Source organism: Lagenorhynchus albirostris, chromosome 8 (genome assembly GCF_949774975.1).
Source record: "Lagenorhynchus albirostris chromosome 8, mLagAlb1.1, whole genome shotgun sequence".
NCBI lineage: Eukaryota > Metazoa > Chordata > Mammalia > Artiodactyla > Delphinidae > Lagenorhynchus > Lagenorhynchus albirostris.
Window position 1 is genome coordinate 92771045 of NC_083102.1, and position 17904 is coordinate 92788948.

A 17904-nucleotide genomic window follows, 5' to 3' on the forward strand; every position below is an offset into this window, starting at 1 on the left:
AGCAGAATAACTGAGGCAGAAGAATGGATAAGCAACCTGGAAGACAGAATGGTGGAATTCACTGCGTGGAACAGAATAAAGAAAAAAGAATGAAAAGAAATGAAGACAGCCTAAGAAAACCTCTGGGACAACGTTAAACACAACAACATTCGCATTACAGGGGTCCCAGAAGGAGAAGAGAGAGAGAAAGGACCAGAGAAAATATTTGAAGAGATTATATTCGAAAACTTCCCTAACATGGGAAAGGAAACAGCCACCCAACTCCAGGAAGCACAGTGAGTCCCATACAGGATAAACCCAAGGAGAAACATGCTGAGACACATAGTAATCAAATTGGCAAAAATTAAAGACAAAAATTATTGAAAGCAGCAAGGGAAAAATGACAAATAATATACAAGGGAACTCCCATAAGGTTAACAGCTGATTTCTCAGCAGAAACTCTACAAGTCAGAAGGGAGTGGCACGATATATTTAAAGTGATGAAAGGGAAGAACCTACAACCAAGATTATTCTATCCAGCAAGAATCTCATTCAGATTGATGGAGAAATCAAAAGCTTTACAGACAAGCAAAAGCTAAGACAATTCAGCACCACCAAACCAGCTCTACAACAAATGCTAAAGGAACTTCTCTAAGTGGGAAATACAAGAGAAGAAGGGACCTACAAAAACAAACCCAAAACAATTAAGAAAATGGTCACAGGAACATACATATCAATAATTACCTTAAACGTGAGTGGATTAAATGCTCCAACCAAAAGACACAGGCTTGCTCAATGGATACAAAAACAGGACCCATATATATGCGGTCTACAAGAGACCCACTTCAGACCTAGGAACACATACAGACTGAAAGTGAGGGGATGGAAAAAGATATCTCATGCAAATGGAAATCAAAAGAAAGCTGGAGTAGCTATACTCATATCAGATAAAATTGACTTTAAAATAAAGAATGTTACAAGAGACAAGGAAGGACACTACATAATGATCAAGGGATCAATCGAAGAAGAAGATATAAGAATTATAAATATGCACCCAACATAGGAGCACCTCAATACATATGGCAACTGCTAACAGCTATGAAAGAGGAAATGGACAGTAACACAATAATAGTGGGGGACTTTAGCACCTCACTTTCACCAATGGACAGATCATCCAAAATGAAAATAAATAAGGAAACAGAAACTTTAAATGACACAATAGACCAGATAGATTTAATTGATATTTATAGGACATTCCATCCAAAAACAGCAGATTAACTTTCTTCTCAAGTGTGCCCGGAACATTCTCCAGGTTAGATCAAATCTTGGGTCACAAATCAAGCCTCAGTAAATTTAAGAAAATTGAAATCATATCAAGCATCTTTTCTGACCACAATGCTATGAGATTAGAAATGAATTACAGGGAAAAAACCGTAAAAACCACAAACACATGAAGGCTAAACAATACGTTACTAAATAACCAAGAGATCACTGAAGAAATCAAAGAGGAAATCAAAAAATACCTAGAGACAAATGACAATGAAAACACGACAATTCAAAACCTATGGGATGCAGCAAAAGCAGTTCTAAGAGGGAAGTTTATAGCTATACAAGCCTACCTCAAGAAACAAGAAAAATCTCAAGTAAACAATCTAACCTTACACCTAAAGGAACTAGAGAAAGAAAAACAAACAAAACCCAAAGGAGGCAGAAGGAAAGAAATCATAAAGATCAGAGCAGAAATAAATGAAATAGAAACAAAGAAAACAATAGCAAAGATCAATAAAACTAAAAGCTGTTTCTTTGAGAAGATAAACAAAATTGATTAGCCAGACTCATCAAGAGAAAGAGGGAGAGGACTCAAATCAATAAAATTAGAAATGAAAAAGGAGAAGTTACAACAGACACTGAAGAAATACAAAGCATCCTAAGAGACTACTACAAGCAGCTCTATGCCAATAAAAAGGACAACCTGGAAGAAATGGGCAAATTCTTAGAAAGGTATAACCTTCCAAGACTGAACCAGGAAGAAACAGAAAATATGAACAGACCAATCACAAGTAATGAAATTGAAACTGTGATTAAAAATCTTCCAACAAACCAGGACCAGATGGCTTCACAGGTGAATTCTATCAAACATTTAGAGAAGAGCTAACACCCATCCTTCTCAAACTCTTCCAAAAAATTGCAGAGGAAGGAACACTCCCAAACTCATTCTATGAGGCCACCATCACCCTGATACCAAAACCAGACAAAGATACTACAAAAAAAGAAAAGTACAGACCAATATCACTGATGAATATAGATGCAAAAGTCCTCAACAAAATACTAGCAAACAGAATCCAACAGCACATTAAAAGGGTCATACACCACGATCAAGTGGGCTTTATCCCAGGGATGCAAGGATTCTTCAATATATGCAGATCAATCAATGTGATACACTATATTAACAAACTGAAGGAGGAAAACCATATGATCATCTCAATAGATGCAGAAAAAGCTTCTGACAAAATTCAACACCCATTTATGATAGAAACTCTCCAGGAAGTGGGCATAGAGGGAACCTACCTCAACATAATAAAGGCCATATACGACAAACCCACAGCAAACATCATTCTCAATGGTGAAAAACTGAAAGCATTTCCTGTAAGATCAGGAATGAGACAAGGATGTCCACTCTCACCACTATTATTCAACATAGTTTTGGAAGTCCTAGCCACGGCAATCAGAGAAGAAAAAGAAATAAAAGGAATACAAATTGGAAAAGAAGAAGTAAAACTGTCACTGTTTGCAGATGACATGATACTATATATAGAGAATCCTAAAAATGCCACCAGAAAACTACTAGACCTAATCAATGAATTTGGTACAGTTGCAAGAAACAAAAATTAATGCACAGAAATCTCTTGTATTCCTATACACTAATGATGAAAAATCTGAAAGAGAAATTAAGGAAACAGTGCCATTTACCATTGCAACAAAAAGAATAAAATACCTAGGGATAAACCTACCTAGGGAGACAAAAGACCTGTATGCAGAAAACTATAAGACACTGATGAAAAAAATTAAAGATGATACCAACAGGTGGAGAGATATACCATGTTCTTGGATTGTAAGAATCAGTATTGTGAAAATGACTCTACTACCCAAAGTAATCTACAGATTCAATGCAATCCCTATCAAATTACCAATGTCATTTTTTACAGAACTAGAACAAAAAGTCTTAAAATTTGTATGGAGACACAAAAGACCCCGAATAGCCAAAGCAGTCTTGAGGGAAAAAAACGGAGCTGGAGGAATCAGACTCCCTGACTTCAGACTACACTACATACAAAGCTACAGTAATCAAGACAGTCTGGTACTGGCACAAAATCAGAAATATAGATCAATGGAACAGGATAGAAAGCCCAGAGATAAACCCACGCACCTATGGTCAACTAATCCATGACAAAGGAGGCAAAGATATACAATGGAGAAAAGACAGTCTCTTCAATAAGTGGTGCTGGGAAAACTGGACAGCCACATGTAAAAGAATGAAATTAGAACACTCCCTAACACCACACACCAAAATAAACTCAAAATGGATTCGAGACCTAAATGTAAGATTGGACACTATAAAAATCTTAGAGGAAAACATAGGAAGAACACTCTTTGACATAAATCACAGCAAGATCTTTTTTGATCCACCTCCTAGAGTAATGGAAATAAAAACAAAAATAAACAAACGGGACCTAATGAAACTTCAAAGCTTTTGCACAGCAAAGGAAACCATAAACAAAACGAAAAGACAACCCTCAGAATGGGAGACAATATTTGCAAACAATTCAATGGACAAAGGATTAATCTCCAAAATCTATAAACAGCTCATGCAGCTCAATATTAAAAAAAACAAACAACCCAATCCAAAAATGGGCAGAAGACCTAAATAGACATTTCTCCAAAGAAGACATACAGATGGCCAAGAAGCACATGAAAAGCTGCTCAATATTACTAATTATTAGAGAAATGCAAATCAAACCTACAATGAGGTATCACCTCACACCAGTTAGAATGGGCATCATCAGAAAATCTACAAACAACAAATGCTGGAGAGGGTGTGGAGAAAAGGGAACCCTTTGCACTATTGGTGGGAATGTAAATTGATACAGCCACTATGGAGAACAGTATGGAGGTTCCTTAAAAAACTAAAAATAGAATTACAATATGATCCAGCAATCCCACTACTGGGCATATACCCAGAGAAAACCATAATTCAAAAAGACACATGCACCCCAATGTTCATTGCAGCACTTTTTACAATAGCCAGGTCATGGAAGCAACATAAATGCCCATCGACAGATGAATGGATAAAGAATTTGTGGTACATATATACAATGGAATATTACTCAGCCATAAAAAGGAATGAAATTGAGTCATTTGTTGAGATATGGATGGATCTAAAGACTGTCATACAGAGTGAAGTAAGTTAGAAAGAGAAAAACAAATATCATATATTAACGCATATATGTGAAACCTAGAAAAATGGTACAGATGAACCGGTTTGCAGGGCACAAGTTGAGACACAGATGTAGAGAAGAAACGTATGGACACCAAGGGGGGAAAACCATGGTGGGGTGGGGATGGTGGTGTGCTGAATTGGGGAATTGGGATTGACATGTATACACTGATGTGTATAAAATTGATGACTAATAAGAACCTGCAGTATAAAAAACAAACAAAAAAAATCTAATACTAATTTTTCTTTGGGTTATTTGTATGGAAATATGTTAATATAAATGTTTCAGACATTACATGAAATTTCTAAAACTCTTATATGTTCTGGTATAATGTTATAAGTCATAATTCAAGTTATTACTTTAAAATGTATATCTCAGAAATAACTAAATTTCCTTGTCAATTGCATTATTTTGAACTTTCATCAAATCTTTAACCGTGGTCATTTTTAAGTCTTTTGTCATTACAGACAGTTCTGGGTGTATTCTGATGCTTTTTCAAAAATGTTCCTATAAAAGGGTTTCATTGGGCTTCCCTGGTGGCACAGTGGTTGAGAGTCCGCCTGCCGATGCAGGCGACACGGGTTCGTGCCCCGGTCCGGGAAGATCCCACATGCCGCGGAGTGGCTGGGCCCGTGAGCCATGGCCGCTGAGCCTGCGCATCCGGAGCCTGCGCGTCCAGAGCCTGTGCTCCGCAACGGGAGACGCCACAACAGTGAGGGGCCCGCGTACTGCAAAAAAAAAAAAACAAAAAAAAAACAAAAGCGTTTCATCTTCAAGGAATTCATGGAAAAGACTCTGACAAGTACAGGTTTCTGGTAACTGACTGTACTGCTGAACTGAATAAATAAGCATTTTCAGAAATCTAATGGAAAACTGATGAATTCATAAAAATGCTAACAAAAGGTCAAGATGAAAAAAAATTAATTACATGGGACTGAATGAACTGATGAGGATGATTATAATTTTTGTGACTTTCTGTTTGAATAAAAAAAAATCCCACAAGGACTCAGAGGCAAAAAACATATAAATCAATTTTCACTGCAAAGTAACGGAGCTGTTACAGTGGAGGATTACTGGACTGAATGTCAATATTATGACATAGTGTGAGTGTGTTTCGTGTTTGGTAATTGCAATCATTGTTGCTTTTGTTGTGGTCATCCATTTACAATGCTTGGTGTCAGTTTATTAAGCTCTTGTAAAAATAAAATACAGTGTGTGTGTGTGTGTGTGTGTGTGTGTGTGTGAAAAATAAATAAAATTGAGCACCATAAAGGGGGAAGTGACATGAAAAGGAATTCTTTTTTTTTTTTTTTGCGGTACGCGGGCCTCTCACTGTTGTGGCCTCTCCCGCTGTGGAGCACAGGCTCCGGACGCGCAGGCTCAGGGGCCATGGCTCACGGGCCCAGCCGCTCTGCGGCATGTGGGATCTTCCCGGACCAGGGCACGAACCCGTGTCCCCTGCATCGGCAGGCGGACTCCCAACCACTGCGCCACCAGGGAAGCCCGAAAAGGAATTCTTTAAGTATTTGTTTTCTTTGTATCAGTCCTACACATGGCTCTTAATTATTAATAAAGCATATCTTAGAGGGGGCCACGAGTGAGCCTCACTTCATTATTCCCTACTGTGGGCCACGCTGTCAGTTTCTCTTCAGGCTTCAGCCACAGTTTTTCCTTCCTAACTCCACCCAGATTTTGTTTATAAGAATACCCATCCTCTTTATAGTCACAGTACCCCCAGTTCTAAAAGTAAGCCTGATTCTTCCATGGATAATTCCACTACCCCTTGTCAACGATCAGTTATGAGTGATCCCATGACTGAATTCCAGCCAGGGAGACATGAGGGGAAGTCTATTACGAGGCTTCTGGGAAAACTTCCCTCATTCCTAAGAGAGAAGTCATCCTTTTTCCTCTTATTTCCCTGTGGGAACGTCGATACTGGAAGTGCTGCTGCTATCTTATTATGAGCTTGAGAATAAAGCCAACTCCAAGGATTTCAGAAGAGAAAGATGAAAAGAATCCAGGTCCTTGACGGCACATTGAACTGTTCAATTGACCAATGCTGAAGCACTCCTCATCTTAGTTGAAAACTTTCGTAGTGCAAGATAATGCATTTTCTTACTTTTAAGCCCATTTGATTTAGACTTTCTGACATTTGCTCTTAAAACATCCACATGATACATCTCCAAAATGTGGAAGATGTCTTGCACTTAACCACTTATTACTTCCCTCATAGCCCTAAGTTACTTTTGTATATTTTGTTTGCTGGTTGAAAATCAACTTTTCATTAAGCATCTGACATGTGGGTGATGTCACTTGAAAAGGATATTTCAGGAATCAGCTATTGTTCAGTTCTCCTTTCCAACACAAATCAAAGGGTACATAATTGTATTGGTCAGGATAGGATAGGATATGATGCAGTAACAAACCCTAAATCTCAGTGACTTGGCATATGTTAGACGAAAGCTCTTCTCCATCTGGCGACTCAAGAATCCAGCTTTATTCTCTGCAGAAATGCCTGCCTTCTCAATCTGGGGCTCCCAAGGTCACCATGGCAGGGAATATAGTACAGGGAGACAGCACACCAGCTATTAAATACCTCCATCCAGAAGTGACACGCATCACTTCCATTCACATTTCTTTGGCAAGAACTGGATACGCATCTTGCCATCTTTAATAAAGGGACTACTTAAAAGATGATGGAAGTGATCCTGTGCCAGCTCCAAGCTTTGAACCTTAAGAAGGTCTGGCAGCCTCTGCTTTTGCAATTTGGGGATCCCTCGAGCCACCAGGTCCAGCTACTCTTCTGGCGGGACCACGTAGGAAGACCCTGTGGAGGGGCCACACGGAGAGGGCGAGGCTCTACGACTACTTGGGGGGTGAGAGAAGTCTCATCTCAGAACTTCAGCTGAGCCCAGTCTTCCTCTGCCTTCACCCAGGGGCCAGACGTGAGAGTCAGGACATCTTGGACATTCCAGCCCCCGCTGGCAGGTGATTGCAGCTTTATGAGAGACTGTTCATAAGACCAGCAGAAGAGCCATTCAGCTGAGCTTTAGTCAACTCACAGAACCAAGGAAAATAATAAAATGGGGTTGTTCTAAGTCACTAAGGTTTGTGACATAACTAAAATGGCCACCAGGCAGCAATGCCCCCAGAGAGGGAGCCTGGGGATAAACATTTCAACCTCACTCTTCTCTCTACCTCTGATCTCCTTGTAGGTGCTCCCCATAAATTGAACCTAATTGGAAGCAGAGGGCAAGGGAAGCTTTGATGTTATCCATAAAGGTCAGCCTCTCAGGGCACAGATCAGGGGAGAGAAGAATGGAGACTGGATCTGGAGAGGCGAACAGAAGCTATTCAGTAGGGTTCACCCCCTGTGCCCTGCAGCATCAACTCTTGATCTCTGTGCAGGTGAAATTTTGTCTCCCCATCACGGGAGATACTCAAAGTCCTTCAGCTTCCATATTACCATAGGGAAATGTTTATTCAGTCATAGTCCCAACTGAATCTAAAATATTAGCCAATACTAGAGCTTTTTATTTTATTTTTTGGCCATGTTGTGAGACATGCGAGATCTTAATTCCCAGACCAGGGGTCGAACCCGTGCCTCTGGCCGTGGAAAGGTGGAGTCTTAACCACTGGACCACCAGGGAAGTCCCGACTCTAGCATATTTCATATCAGGTGGCTAGGACAAGGGGGAAAGGGATGTGGAAAAATAATTAATTGATATGTAAAATATAGCTATGACCATCCCTGCTTCTGTGACTGGTCATGAGGTCTAAGCAGGTGGTAATTATAGCTGCATTCTTCCAGATTAGCTTCATGTTTTTCTTATCCTCTGATACCATGTCAGCAGGATGGGATCCTTTACCCAGTAGGGTGACTCAAACCTTCTTTCCCGTGGGGTTTCAGTTCTTAGTGGTTTTGCTTTATTGTACCGCTACAGTTTCCCATTGACTGGGAGAGTTGGCCAATTGAGTACTACGAGGCCTCCAGTGAATCCTCTGGGCTCCAAACATAGTTCTCTGCCTTTCTTGTGTAGCAGCAACCCAATTTCTCCCTGGTAATCAGGATCAATGACCCAGCCAGCACAGTAGCCTCATTCTCTGCATTCCTCCCTTGGGCACTAGGATCTCTAAGGGACACTAAGGTCACAGAGACGGAAAGCAAAAATTCTTCAAGTGTACGGTGTGATAGGGAGAAGAAGCACTCTCACCTTTGACCCTTGGTGCCCATGCATTCTGGCTAGGAAAAAGAAGGCACCAGAAATTGACCACCGGTTAAAAGCATACCTCGATTTATAAATCGGCAGCCCAACCTCACAGGGTGGTGTCTCCCAGCTGGTGTCTGGACTGAGCCATCAGCAAGCCACTCCGCTGTTCTGTCAAGCAAGCTACTCCTGTGTAATGGAGCACGTGGTAAGGTCAGCGAAGTCCACAGGTGCTGAGGGCAGTGCTCAACTCACTGCCATAAAATGCATCCCCTTGTCTCAGGCAACGCTGCGTGGGATACGATGGTGGTGAATAAGGTGTTCCGAGAGAACAAAAGCTGGTGGAGTTGGCAGAAGCGCTGAGCTCTTGCCACTGATTTTCCAAGATTTATCTTTCCAAGCTCCTGACCAACTGAGTCACTGTCCGTGTGTCACTATAGTTTTGTACCTCAGGCTACCTCTTCTTTTTTCTTTATTGAAGTAGAGTTGATTTACAATATCGTGTTAGTTTCAGGTGTACCGCACTGTAGGTCCAACAAGAACCTACTGTACAGCACAGGGAACTATACTCAGTATTTTGTAATAACCTATAAGGGAAAAGAATCTGAAATGGAATATATATACATACTCTCACTATATATATTGAACTATACTCTCTCTCTCTCTCTCTCTCTCTCTCTCTCTCTCTCTCTCTATATATATATATATATATATATATATATATATATATACACACACACACTCAACTGAGTATATCTATACATTGAGCAGAGTTCCCTGTGGCAGACTGCTAGTGCAGCGGCCCTCACTTCTGGCGGGTAATGGCACAACAGGCAGGTCCATCAATAAATCTGGCCTATGTTTTTCCCTTTTCTGTTAACTGGTGGTATGGAACTCCTTGCAAGGCACTGGTGTGGATTGAGAAAGAGGTGACAAAGCAGAAGGAGCTGGGGGGAGGCCTGCCACCTGCTTATGCAGTTTCCTTGTGTCTTCCTGACCTGCTTATGAGACCGGGCATATCATTTCTATTTTATAAGAAATCTGCTGTGCACGCCCAAATTTTGATGTTTTGGTAGAACACATACCGCTGAGTTTATTATGGGCAGTTTGGGTCACAGGTGTCTGTCAGGGCCTAGTTATCCAGGAGTTTTGTTTTGTTTTTCAGTACATAATAGTTGATGGCCTTTTAGGAGCTGAGTCCTTCCATTGAGGGATGCAGCTGAGTTCTTAGAAGGGGGCTGGAGGAATAAATATCCTAACCTCCCTCTTCTTCCTCTCTCTGAGCTCCTTGGTTTGTCATGGGCTGAACCTAAATGGAATCCAGAGAACAGGGGGTTCATTGGTGATTGTAGACCATATAGGTCACCCTCCCAGGGCACAAAGCAGGGTGGGCAGTGGATCTAGAGAGGCAAACGGAAGATATCCTGCACATCAGGTGAGTATAGTAAAGGGAGACACGAAGGAATTAAGAATGAAGTGAGGGACTTCCCTGGTGGTCCAGTGGTTAAGACTCCGCGCTCCCAATGCAGGGGACCCAGGTTCAATCCTTGGTCAGGGAACTAGATCCTGCCTGTGGCAAAGAAGATCCCGTATGCCGCAACAGCCAAATAAATAAATAAATAGTCCAAAAAAAAATGAAGTGAAAGATAACATTTAAGCTGGGTAGGGGGAGTGATGAGGACATGGGACGAGGGGGACAGCAGTGAGAAATATGCAGGATCTTATAACTACAGGTCCAATGGGGGTTACAGAGTATTTAAGTGGGAATACTAAGGCAAGCTGGGAAGACAGAAGGTGTCTGTCAGAGAAGGGAACCGCTTAAAATAAAACTCTTGTGTGAAATACTGGTCATGATAAGGTTTAGAATAGCCCTGTCCAGTGGAACTTTCTGTGATGATGGACATGATCTATATCTGTGCTGTCCAGTTCTGTAGCCAGTCGCCACATGTGGCTATTAAGCACTTAAAATGTGGCTAGTGTGAGGACTTCCCTGGTGGTCCAGTGGCTAAGACTCCACGCTCCCAATGCAGGGGGCCCAGCTTCAACCCCTGGTCAGGGAACTAAGATCCTGCCTGTGGCAAAGAAGATCCCGCAACTAAGACCCGGCACAGCCAAATAAATAAATAAGCATTAAAAAAAATGTGGCTAGTGTGACTGAGAAAATGAATTTTAGATTTTATTTCATTGTAATTAATTAATTTTATTTTTGATAGCCAAATGGAGCTAGTGACTACTGAATTGGATAGTACAGGTCTAGAGTGTGATCACGTCAGCTGCTTTATTGGGAGGTGCAATCTAAGGGCAGCAAAGAATGACGGAAAAAAGGGAGCAGAAGCAAATACATGTGGTGAGTTACAGAGCTGGTCACAGCCTCACAGGAAAACACACCGGTCACACAGGACATCTCTGGAGGTGCCACGTGGTAGTGCTGTGGGAACAGCCCATCAAGGGCAGGAAGGAAGATACACTTGTTTGCTGGCTTCTTCTCATCTCCAAGGGTGCCCCACAGGGTGTTAATTACTCCACACTTCTGGGTTGTGCTGGGAAAGCAGCGCTTCATCTAATCTGGAAGCTGTGTGAGGAGCCAGTCAGTAGGTCACTATGGACCTGGGTGCTGAAGCTGCTGCTTCCTGAGTGGGCATGAGGGACCTCAGGCCAATGCCATGCTTTCACTCCCAGGGAGTCTGAGTCACCTGGGGCATTAGGAGATGAGGTGAGCTCCACTGAGCAAGAGGCCAAGGTCAGGAGGTAGGGTCAGGGGGAGCCAAATGAGTCTGCAGTAGTGTATGAACTCAGTCTTGTATATTGTGAGTGACCTTGGGCAGGTCAGCTAAGTACTTCAAGTCTTAGCTCCCTTTTTTGTACAATGGTAACAGGCCCTACCTCGTATGCTGGTTCATATTATTCATACACATTATCCAGTATTATTTACAAGAGCTTTGTAACAATAGGTGAGACAGCCATCATTCTTGCCATTTCACAGATGTGGTAACAAAGAGAGAGTAGATGAAAATACTTACAAATGCTATAGCCAGAGTCCCTCTGACTCAACTTCTTACTCTTTCCACCCTGTCACATGCCCCCTTGAGATTTCATCTGAGGACTGAATTTCAAAACCCTAAGAAAGAGGATTCAAACATGAAAGTTATACACGGGGGCAGATATTATAAAGGGTAAAATATGTGTCCAACGACATTGATTTTATAAAGTAAACTGTACTTTGAAATCAGTTTACAAGCATAGTTTTATTTATTTTTAATTTTTTAAAAATTGGAATAGAGTTGCTTTACACTGCTGTGTCAGTTTCTGCTGTACAGCAAAGTGAATCAGCCATACGTATACATATATCCCCTCTTTTTTGGATTTCCTTCCCACAAGCATAGCTTTAGAAGCACTCCAAAAAAATGTTTGTTTTGAACGAAGTTATTTCTGTTGAATCGTACTCATCTGTGGAAGCATAAAACATAAGACCCACTCTTCCGAACAATTTTCAGAGGACGCAGTCTCATTTGCCAGGCGAGCGCAGCAGGAGAGCTGCTATCATTGAGACCACACATGCTCTGACTTGTCAAGACCTACCTTCGTGTTTCCCCCTGCCAAGTCACAGGCTCAGCTATCATGATCTCTAATCCCTTGGATGCAGCTGCCTGTCAAAGACTGTTAGAGCCCAAGCCACACAGCTTTCACTGACAGCAAACCTCTTTCCGATCTGAGTTCCGAGGAAAAGAACGCAAGATGGAGGGATTAATGGAGCAAAGACCCTCCAGACAGTATGAGTAAAAACTTAATGATGAAAATGAGATGTGTGAACTGTTAATATTTTGCACTTCATGTACATAGAGAGTGAAATCAAGACTCTCTTAAAAATAGGGTTATTACCTTGTAGCCTTCAAACTCTCTGAGTAAGACGATATGGGAGTGACAGTAAGGGACACAGACAGAGCTCTTAAAGAAGCCTGGCAGTTCCCGGGAGCACACAGCACAGATGAGCCGTTTCAAAACTGAAGACATTTCCTGTGAATTACACGGACGCCATAGGGCTATGGAAACAGAAACTGGCACCTACTGACTGATGTTCTTACCCTGAGAAGCAAATGGTGGAAGGGATGAGAAGGTCATCCAAATGTTAGACTGAGTCAGATGTCCTGGAGACCCAGGGCCTCCTCATCGAGAGAGAGGCAAACAGGGGCTCTGCATCTCCAAACTTGCTCCCCTAGTCCTAAACCAGAAGGTGATGGTGGCAGTGCCAAGATACAGCGAGGATCAGCACGGGCTCCTTTCATGGGAAGCTAAGAGGTCGTCTACTACTGATGTAAACACTTCCATGAACTATCTCCAAGGCCACTTTTTTTTTTTTTTTTAGTAAATTTATTTATTTACTTTTGGCTGCGTTGGGTCTTCGTTGTTGCACACGGGCTTTCTCTAGCTGCGGTGAGCAGGGGCTACTCTTTGTTGCAGTGCGTGGGCTTCTCATTGCGGTGGCCTCTCTTGTTGCAGAGCATGGACTCTAGGCACGTGGGCTCCGTAGTTGTGGCACGTGGGCTCAGCAGTTGTGGCTCACAAGCTCTAGGGCGCAGGCTCAGTAGTTGTGGCTCACGGGTTTCGTTGCTCCACGGCATGTGGGATCTTCCTGTGTCCCCTGCATTGGCAGGCGGATTCCCAACCACTGTGCCACAGGGAAGTCCATCCAAGGCCATCTTTAATGATAAGGAAAGAGAGTCTCAAATATGTTATAGTCTGGAATGGTAGAATTTCAGATAAACTTTCCACCAGAAGAGATAGAAATGGTGCTGTCAGAGAAGATACATGTCTGCTTCACGCGTTTGTGTTCTTGTGTCCAGAATGGTGCCTGCCATGGATACAATAGGACAATCTCTGTCATCAATGCTGATAGTAACAAGGCTTGATTTAAAAAAATTTTTTTTTTCCTGGGCTTTCTGGAGTAATTATTTGTTTACCTTTCACTTTCAGTGGTCAGGGGATGAAAACACATGTTTTGACTTCACGTTGTCTTGTGAGGCATTAACCAGCTGTCCTTTCATGAACAGCTGTGAACATAAAAATGTTTCAATACTATTATGTCTTCTTTAGACAAGTTCTCATTTTACCCCCCCCTCCTTTCTCCTTAAGTATACAGATATCACTCAAGGTTCTGCTAGTTATATGATGTTGAGAAAATTATCTAATTTCTTTGATGTTACATTTCTATATTTGCTTAATAGGGATGACAGTAATGCCTATCTCACAGGGGTGTTCTGAAAAGTAAATGAGTTATTATCTGTGAGTGTCTTCAGCAGGATGGTTAGTGGACTGTAGGTATGCATAGGATTATTGGATTAAAAAACATGCAAAAATGGGACTTCCCTGGCAGTCCAGTGGTTAGGACTCCGGGCTTCCACTGCAGAGTTCAATCCCTGGTCAGGGAACTAAGATCTGGCATGCTGCGTGGTGCGGCCAAAAGTTAAGAAAAAAAAAAAAAAAAAGCAAAAATGACAACGAAGTTTTACTTAGCCGACATTTCAAATTTCTCTTTTGAGTCTGCTATGAATATCAGAAGAAAAAGGGAAAGGAGCAGGAAATAGTCAATATTTTAGAAAATACTTCAGAAGAAAATCAATGTCATATGGCCCAAACTTTTTTTTTCCAGATTTAGGCCAATTCTACCTTTCCTGAAATATGGTCAGTTTGAATTTTCTTTTGATTTTGAGGAATTTTCTTTAAATCAAAGACCTCTAAACATCTAGATTTTTCAGAGAAAATACAAAGAATTAGGAAAAGAAAATCCTGCAGCATTTCTGGTTTCATCTGGATTGGAATTTATAGATTCTTTTAAAAAAATTTTGAGACAGATTTTAAAAATTTATTTATTTATTTTTGGCTGCGTTGGGTCTTCGTTGCTGTGTGTCAGTTTTCTCTAGTTGCAGTGAGCGGGGGCTACTCTTCATTGTGGTGCACGGGCTTCTCACTGCGGTGGCTTCTCTCGTTGCGGAGCACGGGCTGTAGGTGCATGGGCTTCAGTAGTTATGGCATGTGGGCTCAGTAGTTGTGGCTTGCAGGCTCTAGAGCGCAGGCTCAGTAGTTGTGGCACACGGGCTTAGTTGCTCTGCAGCATGTGGGATCTTCCTGGACCAGGGATCGAACCCATGTCTCCTGCATTGGCAGGTGGATTCTTAACCACTGAACCACTAGGGAAGTCCCTGGAATTTATAGATTTTTATCAAATGTTTTATAATTTTTTATAAAATGGGAAAACTATTTAACTTGCATGAATCTTGTCATTCTCAATTAAAATTTTGTGCAAAAAACCTCATACAATAAGTTACTGCTAATAACTAGAGAGGTAAATGGAAATCAAGTTTTTTAAAAAACATCAGCAATAAATAGTGATTGCCTACTATTTTATGCAATACGCTAAGCAATGGGAATATACTTCAAATTTTCAGGAAACTAACATTCAAGTCATTCAAAAGGACAGTTAGAAGAGTTGACTGTGAGTGCATTATTTTATGAGAAAACAATCCTCTTTCTTTGGTAGAAATTTTATGTTTTTTCTACTTGATTTTGTGTAATTTGGTGTTTACCCGGGACACCCCTTTGTGGGGAGTAGAAACAGGGCGATTGAATGTAAAGGGATTTGAGGGTGAGGCTAGGCAGAACAGGCAAGGGCTTGATTATTCATCTGGCTTGGAATTTGTCTGGTTTATAAATGAGCTGAGAACTAAAGTCATTATTTAGAAACAAAAGGAGAAACTTTCTCATTAAGACCAACTTTATGGTCATAAGATTACAAGTCCGCTAGGGAAATTAGGGTCAGGAGAGAATGAGTGAAGATGCCAAGCTAGGATGAATTAATCCAGTAAGATGCTGTGGAAATACCCAAGATAGCATACATCTCAGCTTTGGAGAGATGAAGAAAGTCCCTCCTTGGAGGAGGGGAGACTTAAGTTGAACTTTTGTGGGTACATAGGAGACACACAGCCATGGGAAAGAAGATTGAAAAAGGAAGGAACCACACCCAGGAGCTCTGGTTCAAAGACCAGCAAGCAACACATTTGGATTGACTGGGATGCTGAGAGGTGAGGCCAGAAAGGTGACCAGAGATTAGATAAAGAAAAACCTTCAATCTGTCATGAAGGCAATAGAGATCCATTAAAGGATTTAGGTTAGGGGAAGACTTTAAGCAGATTTGCCTTTGAGTAAGATCCCTCAGGACTAGTGTGAAGAAGAGATTGAGGGAGGTAGTCTAGATATCGGCCAAAATCAAAGTCTTAGAGGGAAGAAAGTGACATATAATAAACCTGTTTTTCAAGTTTAATCCAATTTTAATTTCCTCGTGTTGCTCTTAGAAGCAACCCAGACATCTTTTTTAAAAAATTAATTAATTAATTATTTTTGGCTGCATTGGGTCTTCTTCGCTGCGCACGGACTTCCCTAGTTGCGACAAGCAGGGGCTACTCCTTGTTGTGGTGTGCAGGATTCTCACTGCGGTGACTTCTCTTGTCGCAGAGTACGGACTCTAGGCATGCAGGCTTCAGTAGTTGTGGTACGCGGGCTTCAGTAGTTGTGGCCTCTGGGCTCTAGAGTGCAGGCTCAGTAGTTGTGGCGCACAGGCTTAGTTGCTCCACTGCATGTGGGATCTTCCTCGACCAGGGCTCGAACCCGTGCCCCCTGCATTGGCAGGCAGATTCTTAACCACTGCGCCACCAGGGAAGACCCAACCCAGACATCTTGAGTAACTACCTAAATATATAAATTCAATTTGCAACCTTCATGTAAATATATACTGCTAATGTGTTGGTAGATTTTTATACAAACAAGAATTTCAAGACAAGCTGGATGTAGTTCTAGAGATGATTTTCCCCTTGTGCAAACTCAGTGGCTGGATTCCTTTGATTTATCATTTAAAATCATTAGTCATGTCAGATGTTATGAACAATTGTATAATTAAGGGTATATACGCCCTCTCTGAAGGGCGCCTCTATGAAACACAGATGGCACTTTCAGGGTTTTTCATATGTGATTTAAAAATGAATTCACCAGTGATTTTAAAATGAATTCTTAATTTTTTAGTTCCTTGACATTGTAAACCATAACATTATGAAACTCAATGGTTTCATTTCTATAGTTTAATGCAGACTCAGGATTAAGGACTATCATGATCTTCACAAAGATAAATTCTGGGAAACATAAAAGTGTGGAAACGTGTACATTCTGTCTGTTCTTTGAAAGGTACTAAAACCTATTTTTCTCCAGAGACAGGCAGTGCCTTCTGCTACTCCTGAAAACTTTACTCAGCCATTGGCCTCTTCTATTATTACTGGCAGAAAAATTTAGTTCCTTACCTTCGAGAGCAACTTCCTGGCAAGCCTGAGAGTAATACCTACCTACCTTTCAAAACCAAAGAATATAAAAGAACTTATAACTCAAAGTAACAGTCACCTGCCCCACCCCTGGACCATTTTCCAGAGGCAACTACTTGGAATCATTTTCTTGCTATTAATCTAATTTAGACATTGTCTTTCTACTTCCTGCTATGACAGGAGAGTATTTAGCACACTTATACCTCAGCTCAGTTCACTTACTTCCCTCTCATTTCTGTTAGTCATCTTCCTATACTGTATTTAGTTTCTCTATTGCAGAGGTTGCAAATGGATGGCCTGAAGGCCAGATCTGACTGTAGATGTGTTTTGTTTGAATTGCAGTGAGTTCAAAAACAAAACAAAAAACAAACAAACAGAAAACCCCAACATGAAAAAAATGATAAGATTTAACATTTAAAAATTCCAAATGTTTAGCCCCACAAAAAAGTCAGATGCAGGGGACTTCCCTGGTGGTGCAGTGGTTAAGAATCCACCTGCCAAGGCAGGGGACACGGGTCCGAGCCCTCATCCGGGAAGATCCCACATGCCGCGAAGCAACTAAGCCCGTGAGCCACAACTACTGAGCCCGCGAGCCACAACTACTGAAGCCCATGCACTTAGAGCCCCTGCTCTGCAACGAGAAGCCATTGCAATGAGAAGCCCGCGCACCGCAACGAAGAGTGGCCCCCACTGGCCGCAACTAGAGAAAGCCTGCATGCAGCAACAAGACCCAATGCAGCCAAAAATAAATAAATAGATAAATAAATAAAAAAGTCAGATGCTGCACGTTTTAGTTTCCTAGGGCTGCCATAAGAAAGTACCACAAACCAGGAAGCATAAAACTGAAAACAACTCTCACTA

The 17904-nt window shown here is 41.5% G+C and overlaps 1 long non-coding RNA gene across 2 annotated transcripts in view; it reads right to left on the bottom strand.

Annotated features, from left to right (window-relative positions):
* Window positions 1–13723, bottom strand: part of LOC132524847 (uncharacterized) — a 56234-nt gene extending 42511 nt beyond the window's left edge. Inside the window, exons 1-3 of one of the 2 annotated variants that reach the window (XR_009542061.1) lie at window positions 13642–13723; window positions 13064–13532; window positions 11704–11801 (exon numbers count right to left, since the gene is read on the bottom strand). This is a non-coding gene — a long non-coding RNA (uncharacterized LOC132524847). Of the gene's footprint in view, window positions 1–11703; window positions 11802–12262; window positions 12735–13063; window positions 13533–13641 lie in introns of those variants that run through there. The other variant, XR_009542062.1, reaches the window with a different exon arrangement.
* Between the last annotated feature and the right edge of the window lie 4181 nt (window positions 13724–17904).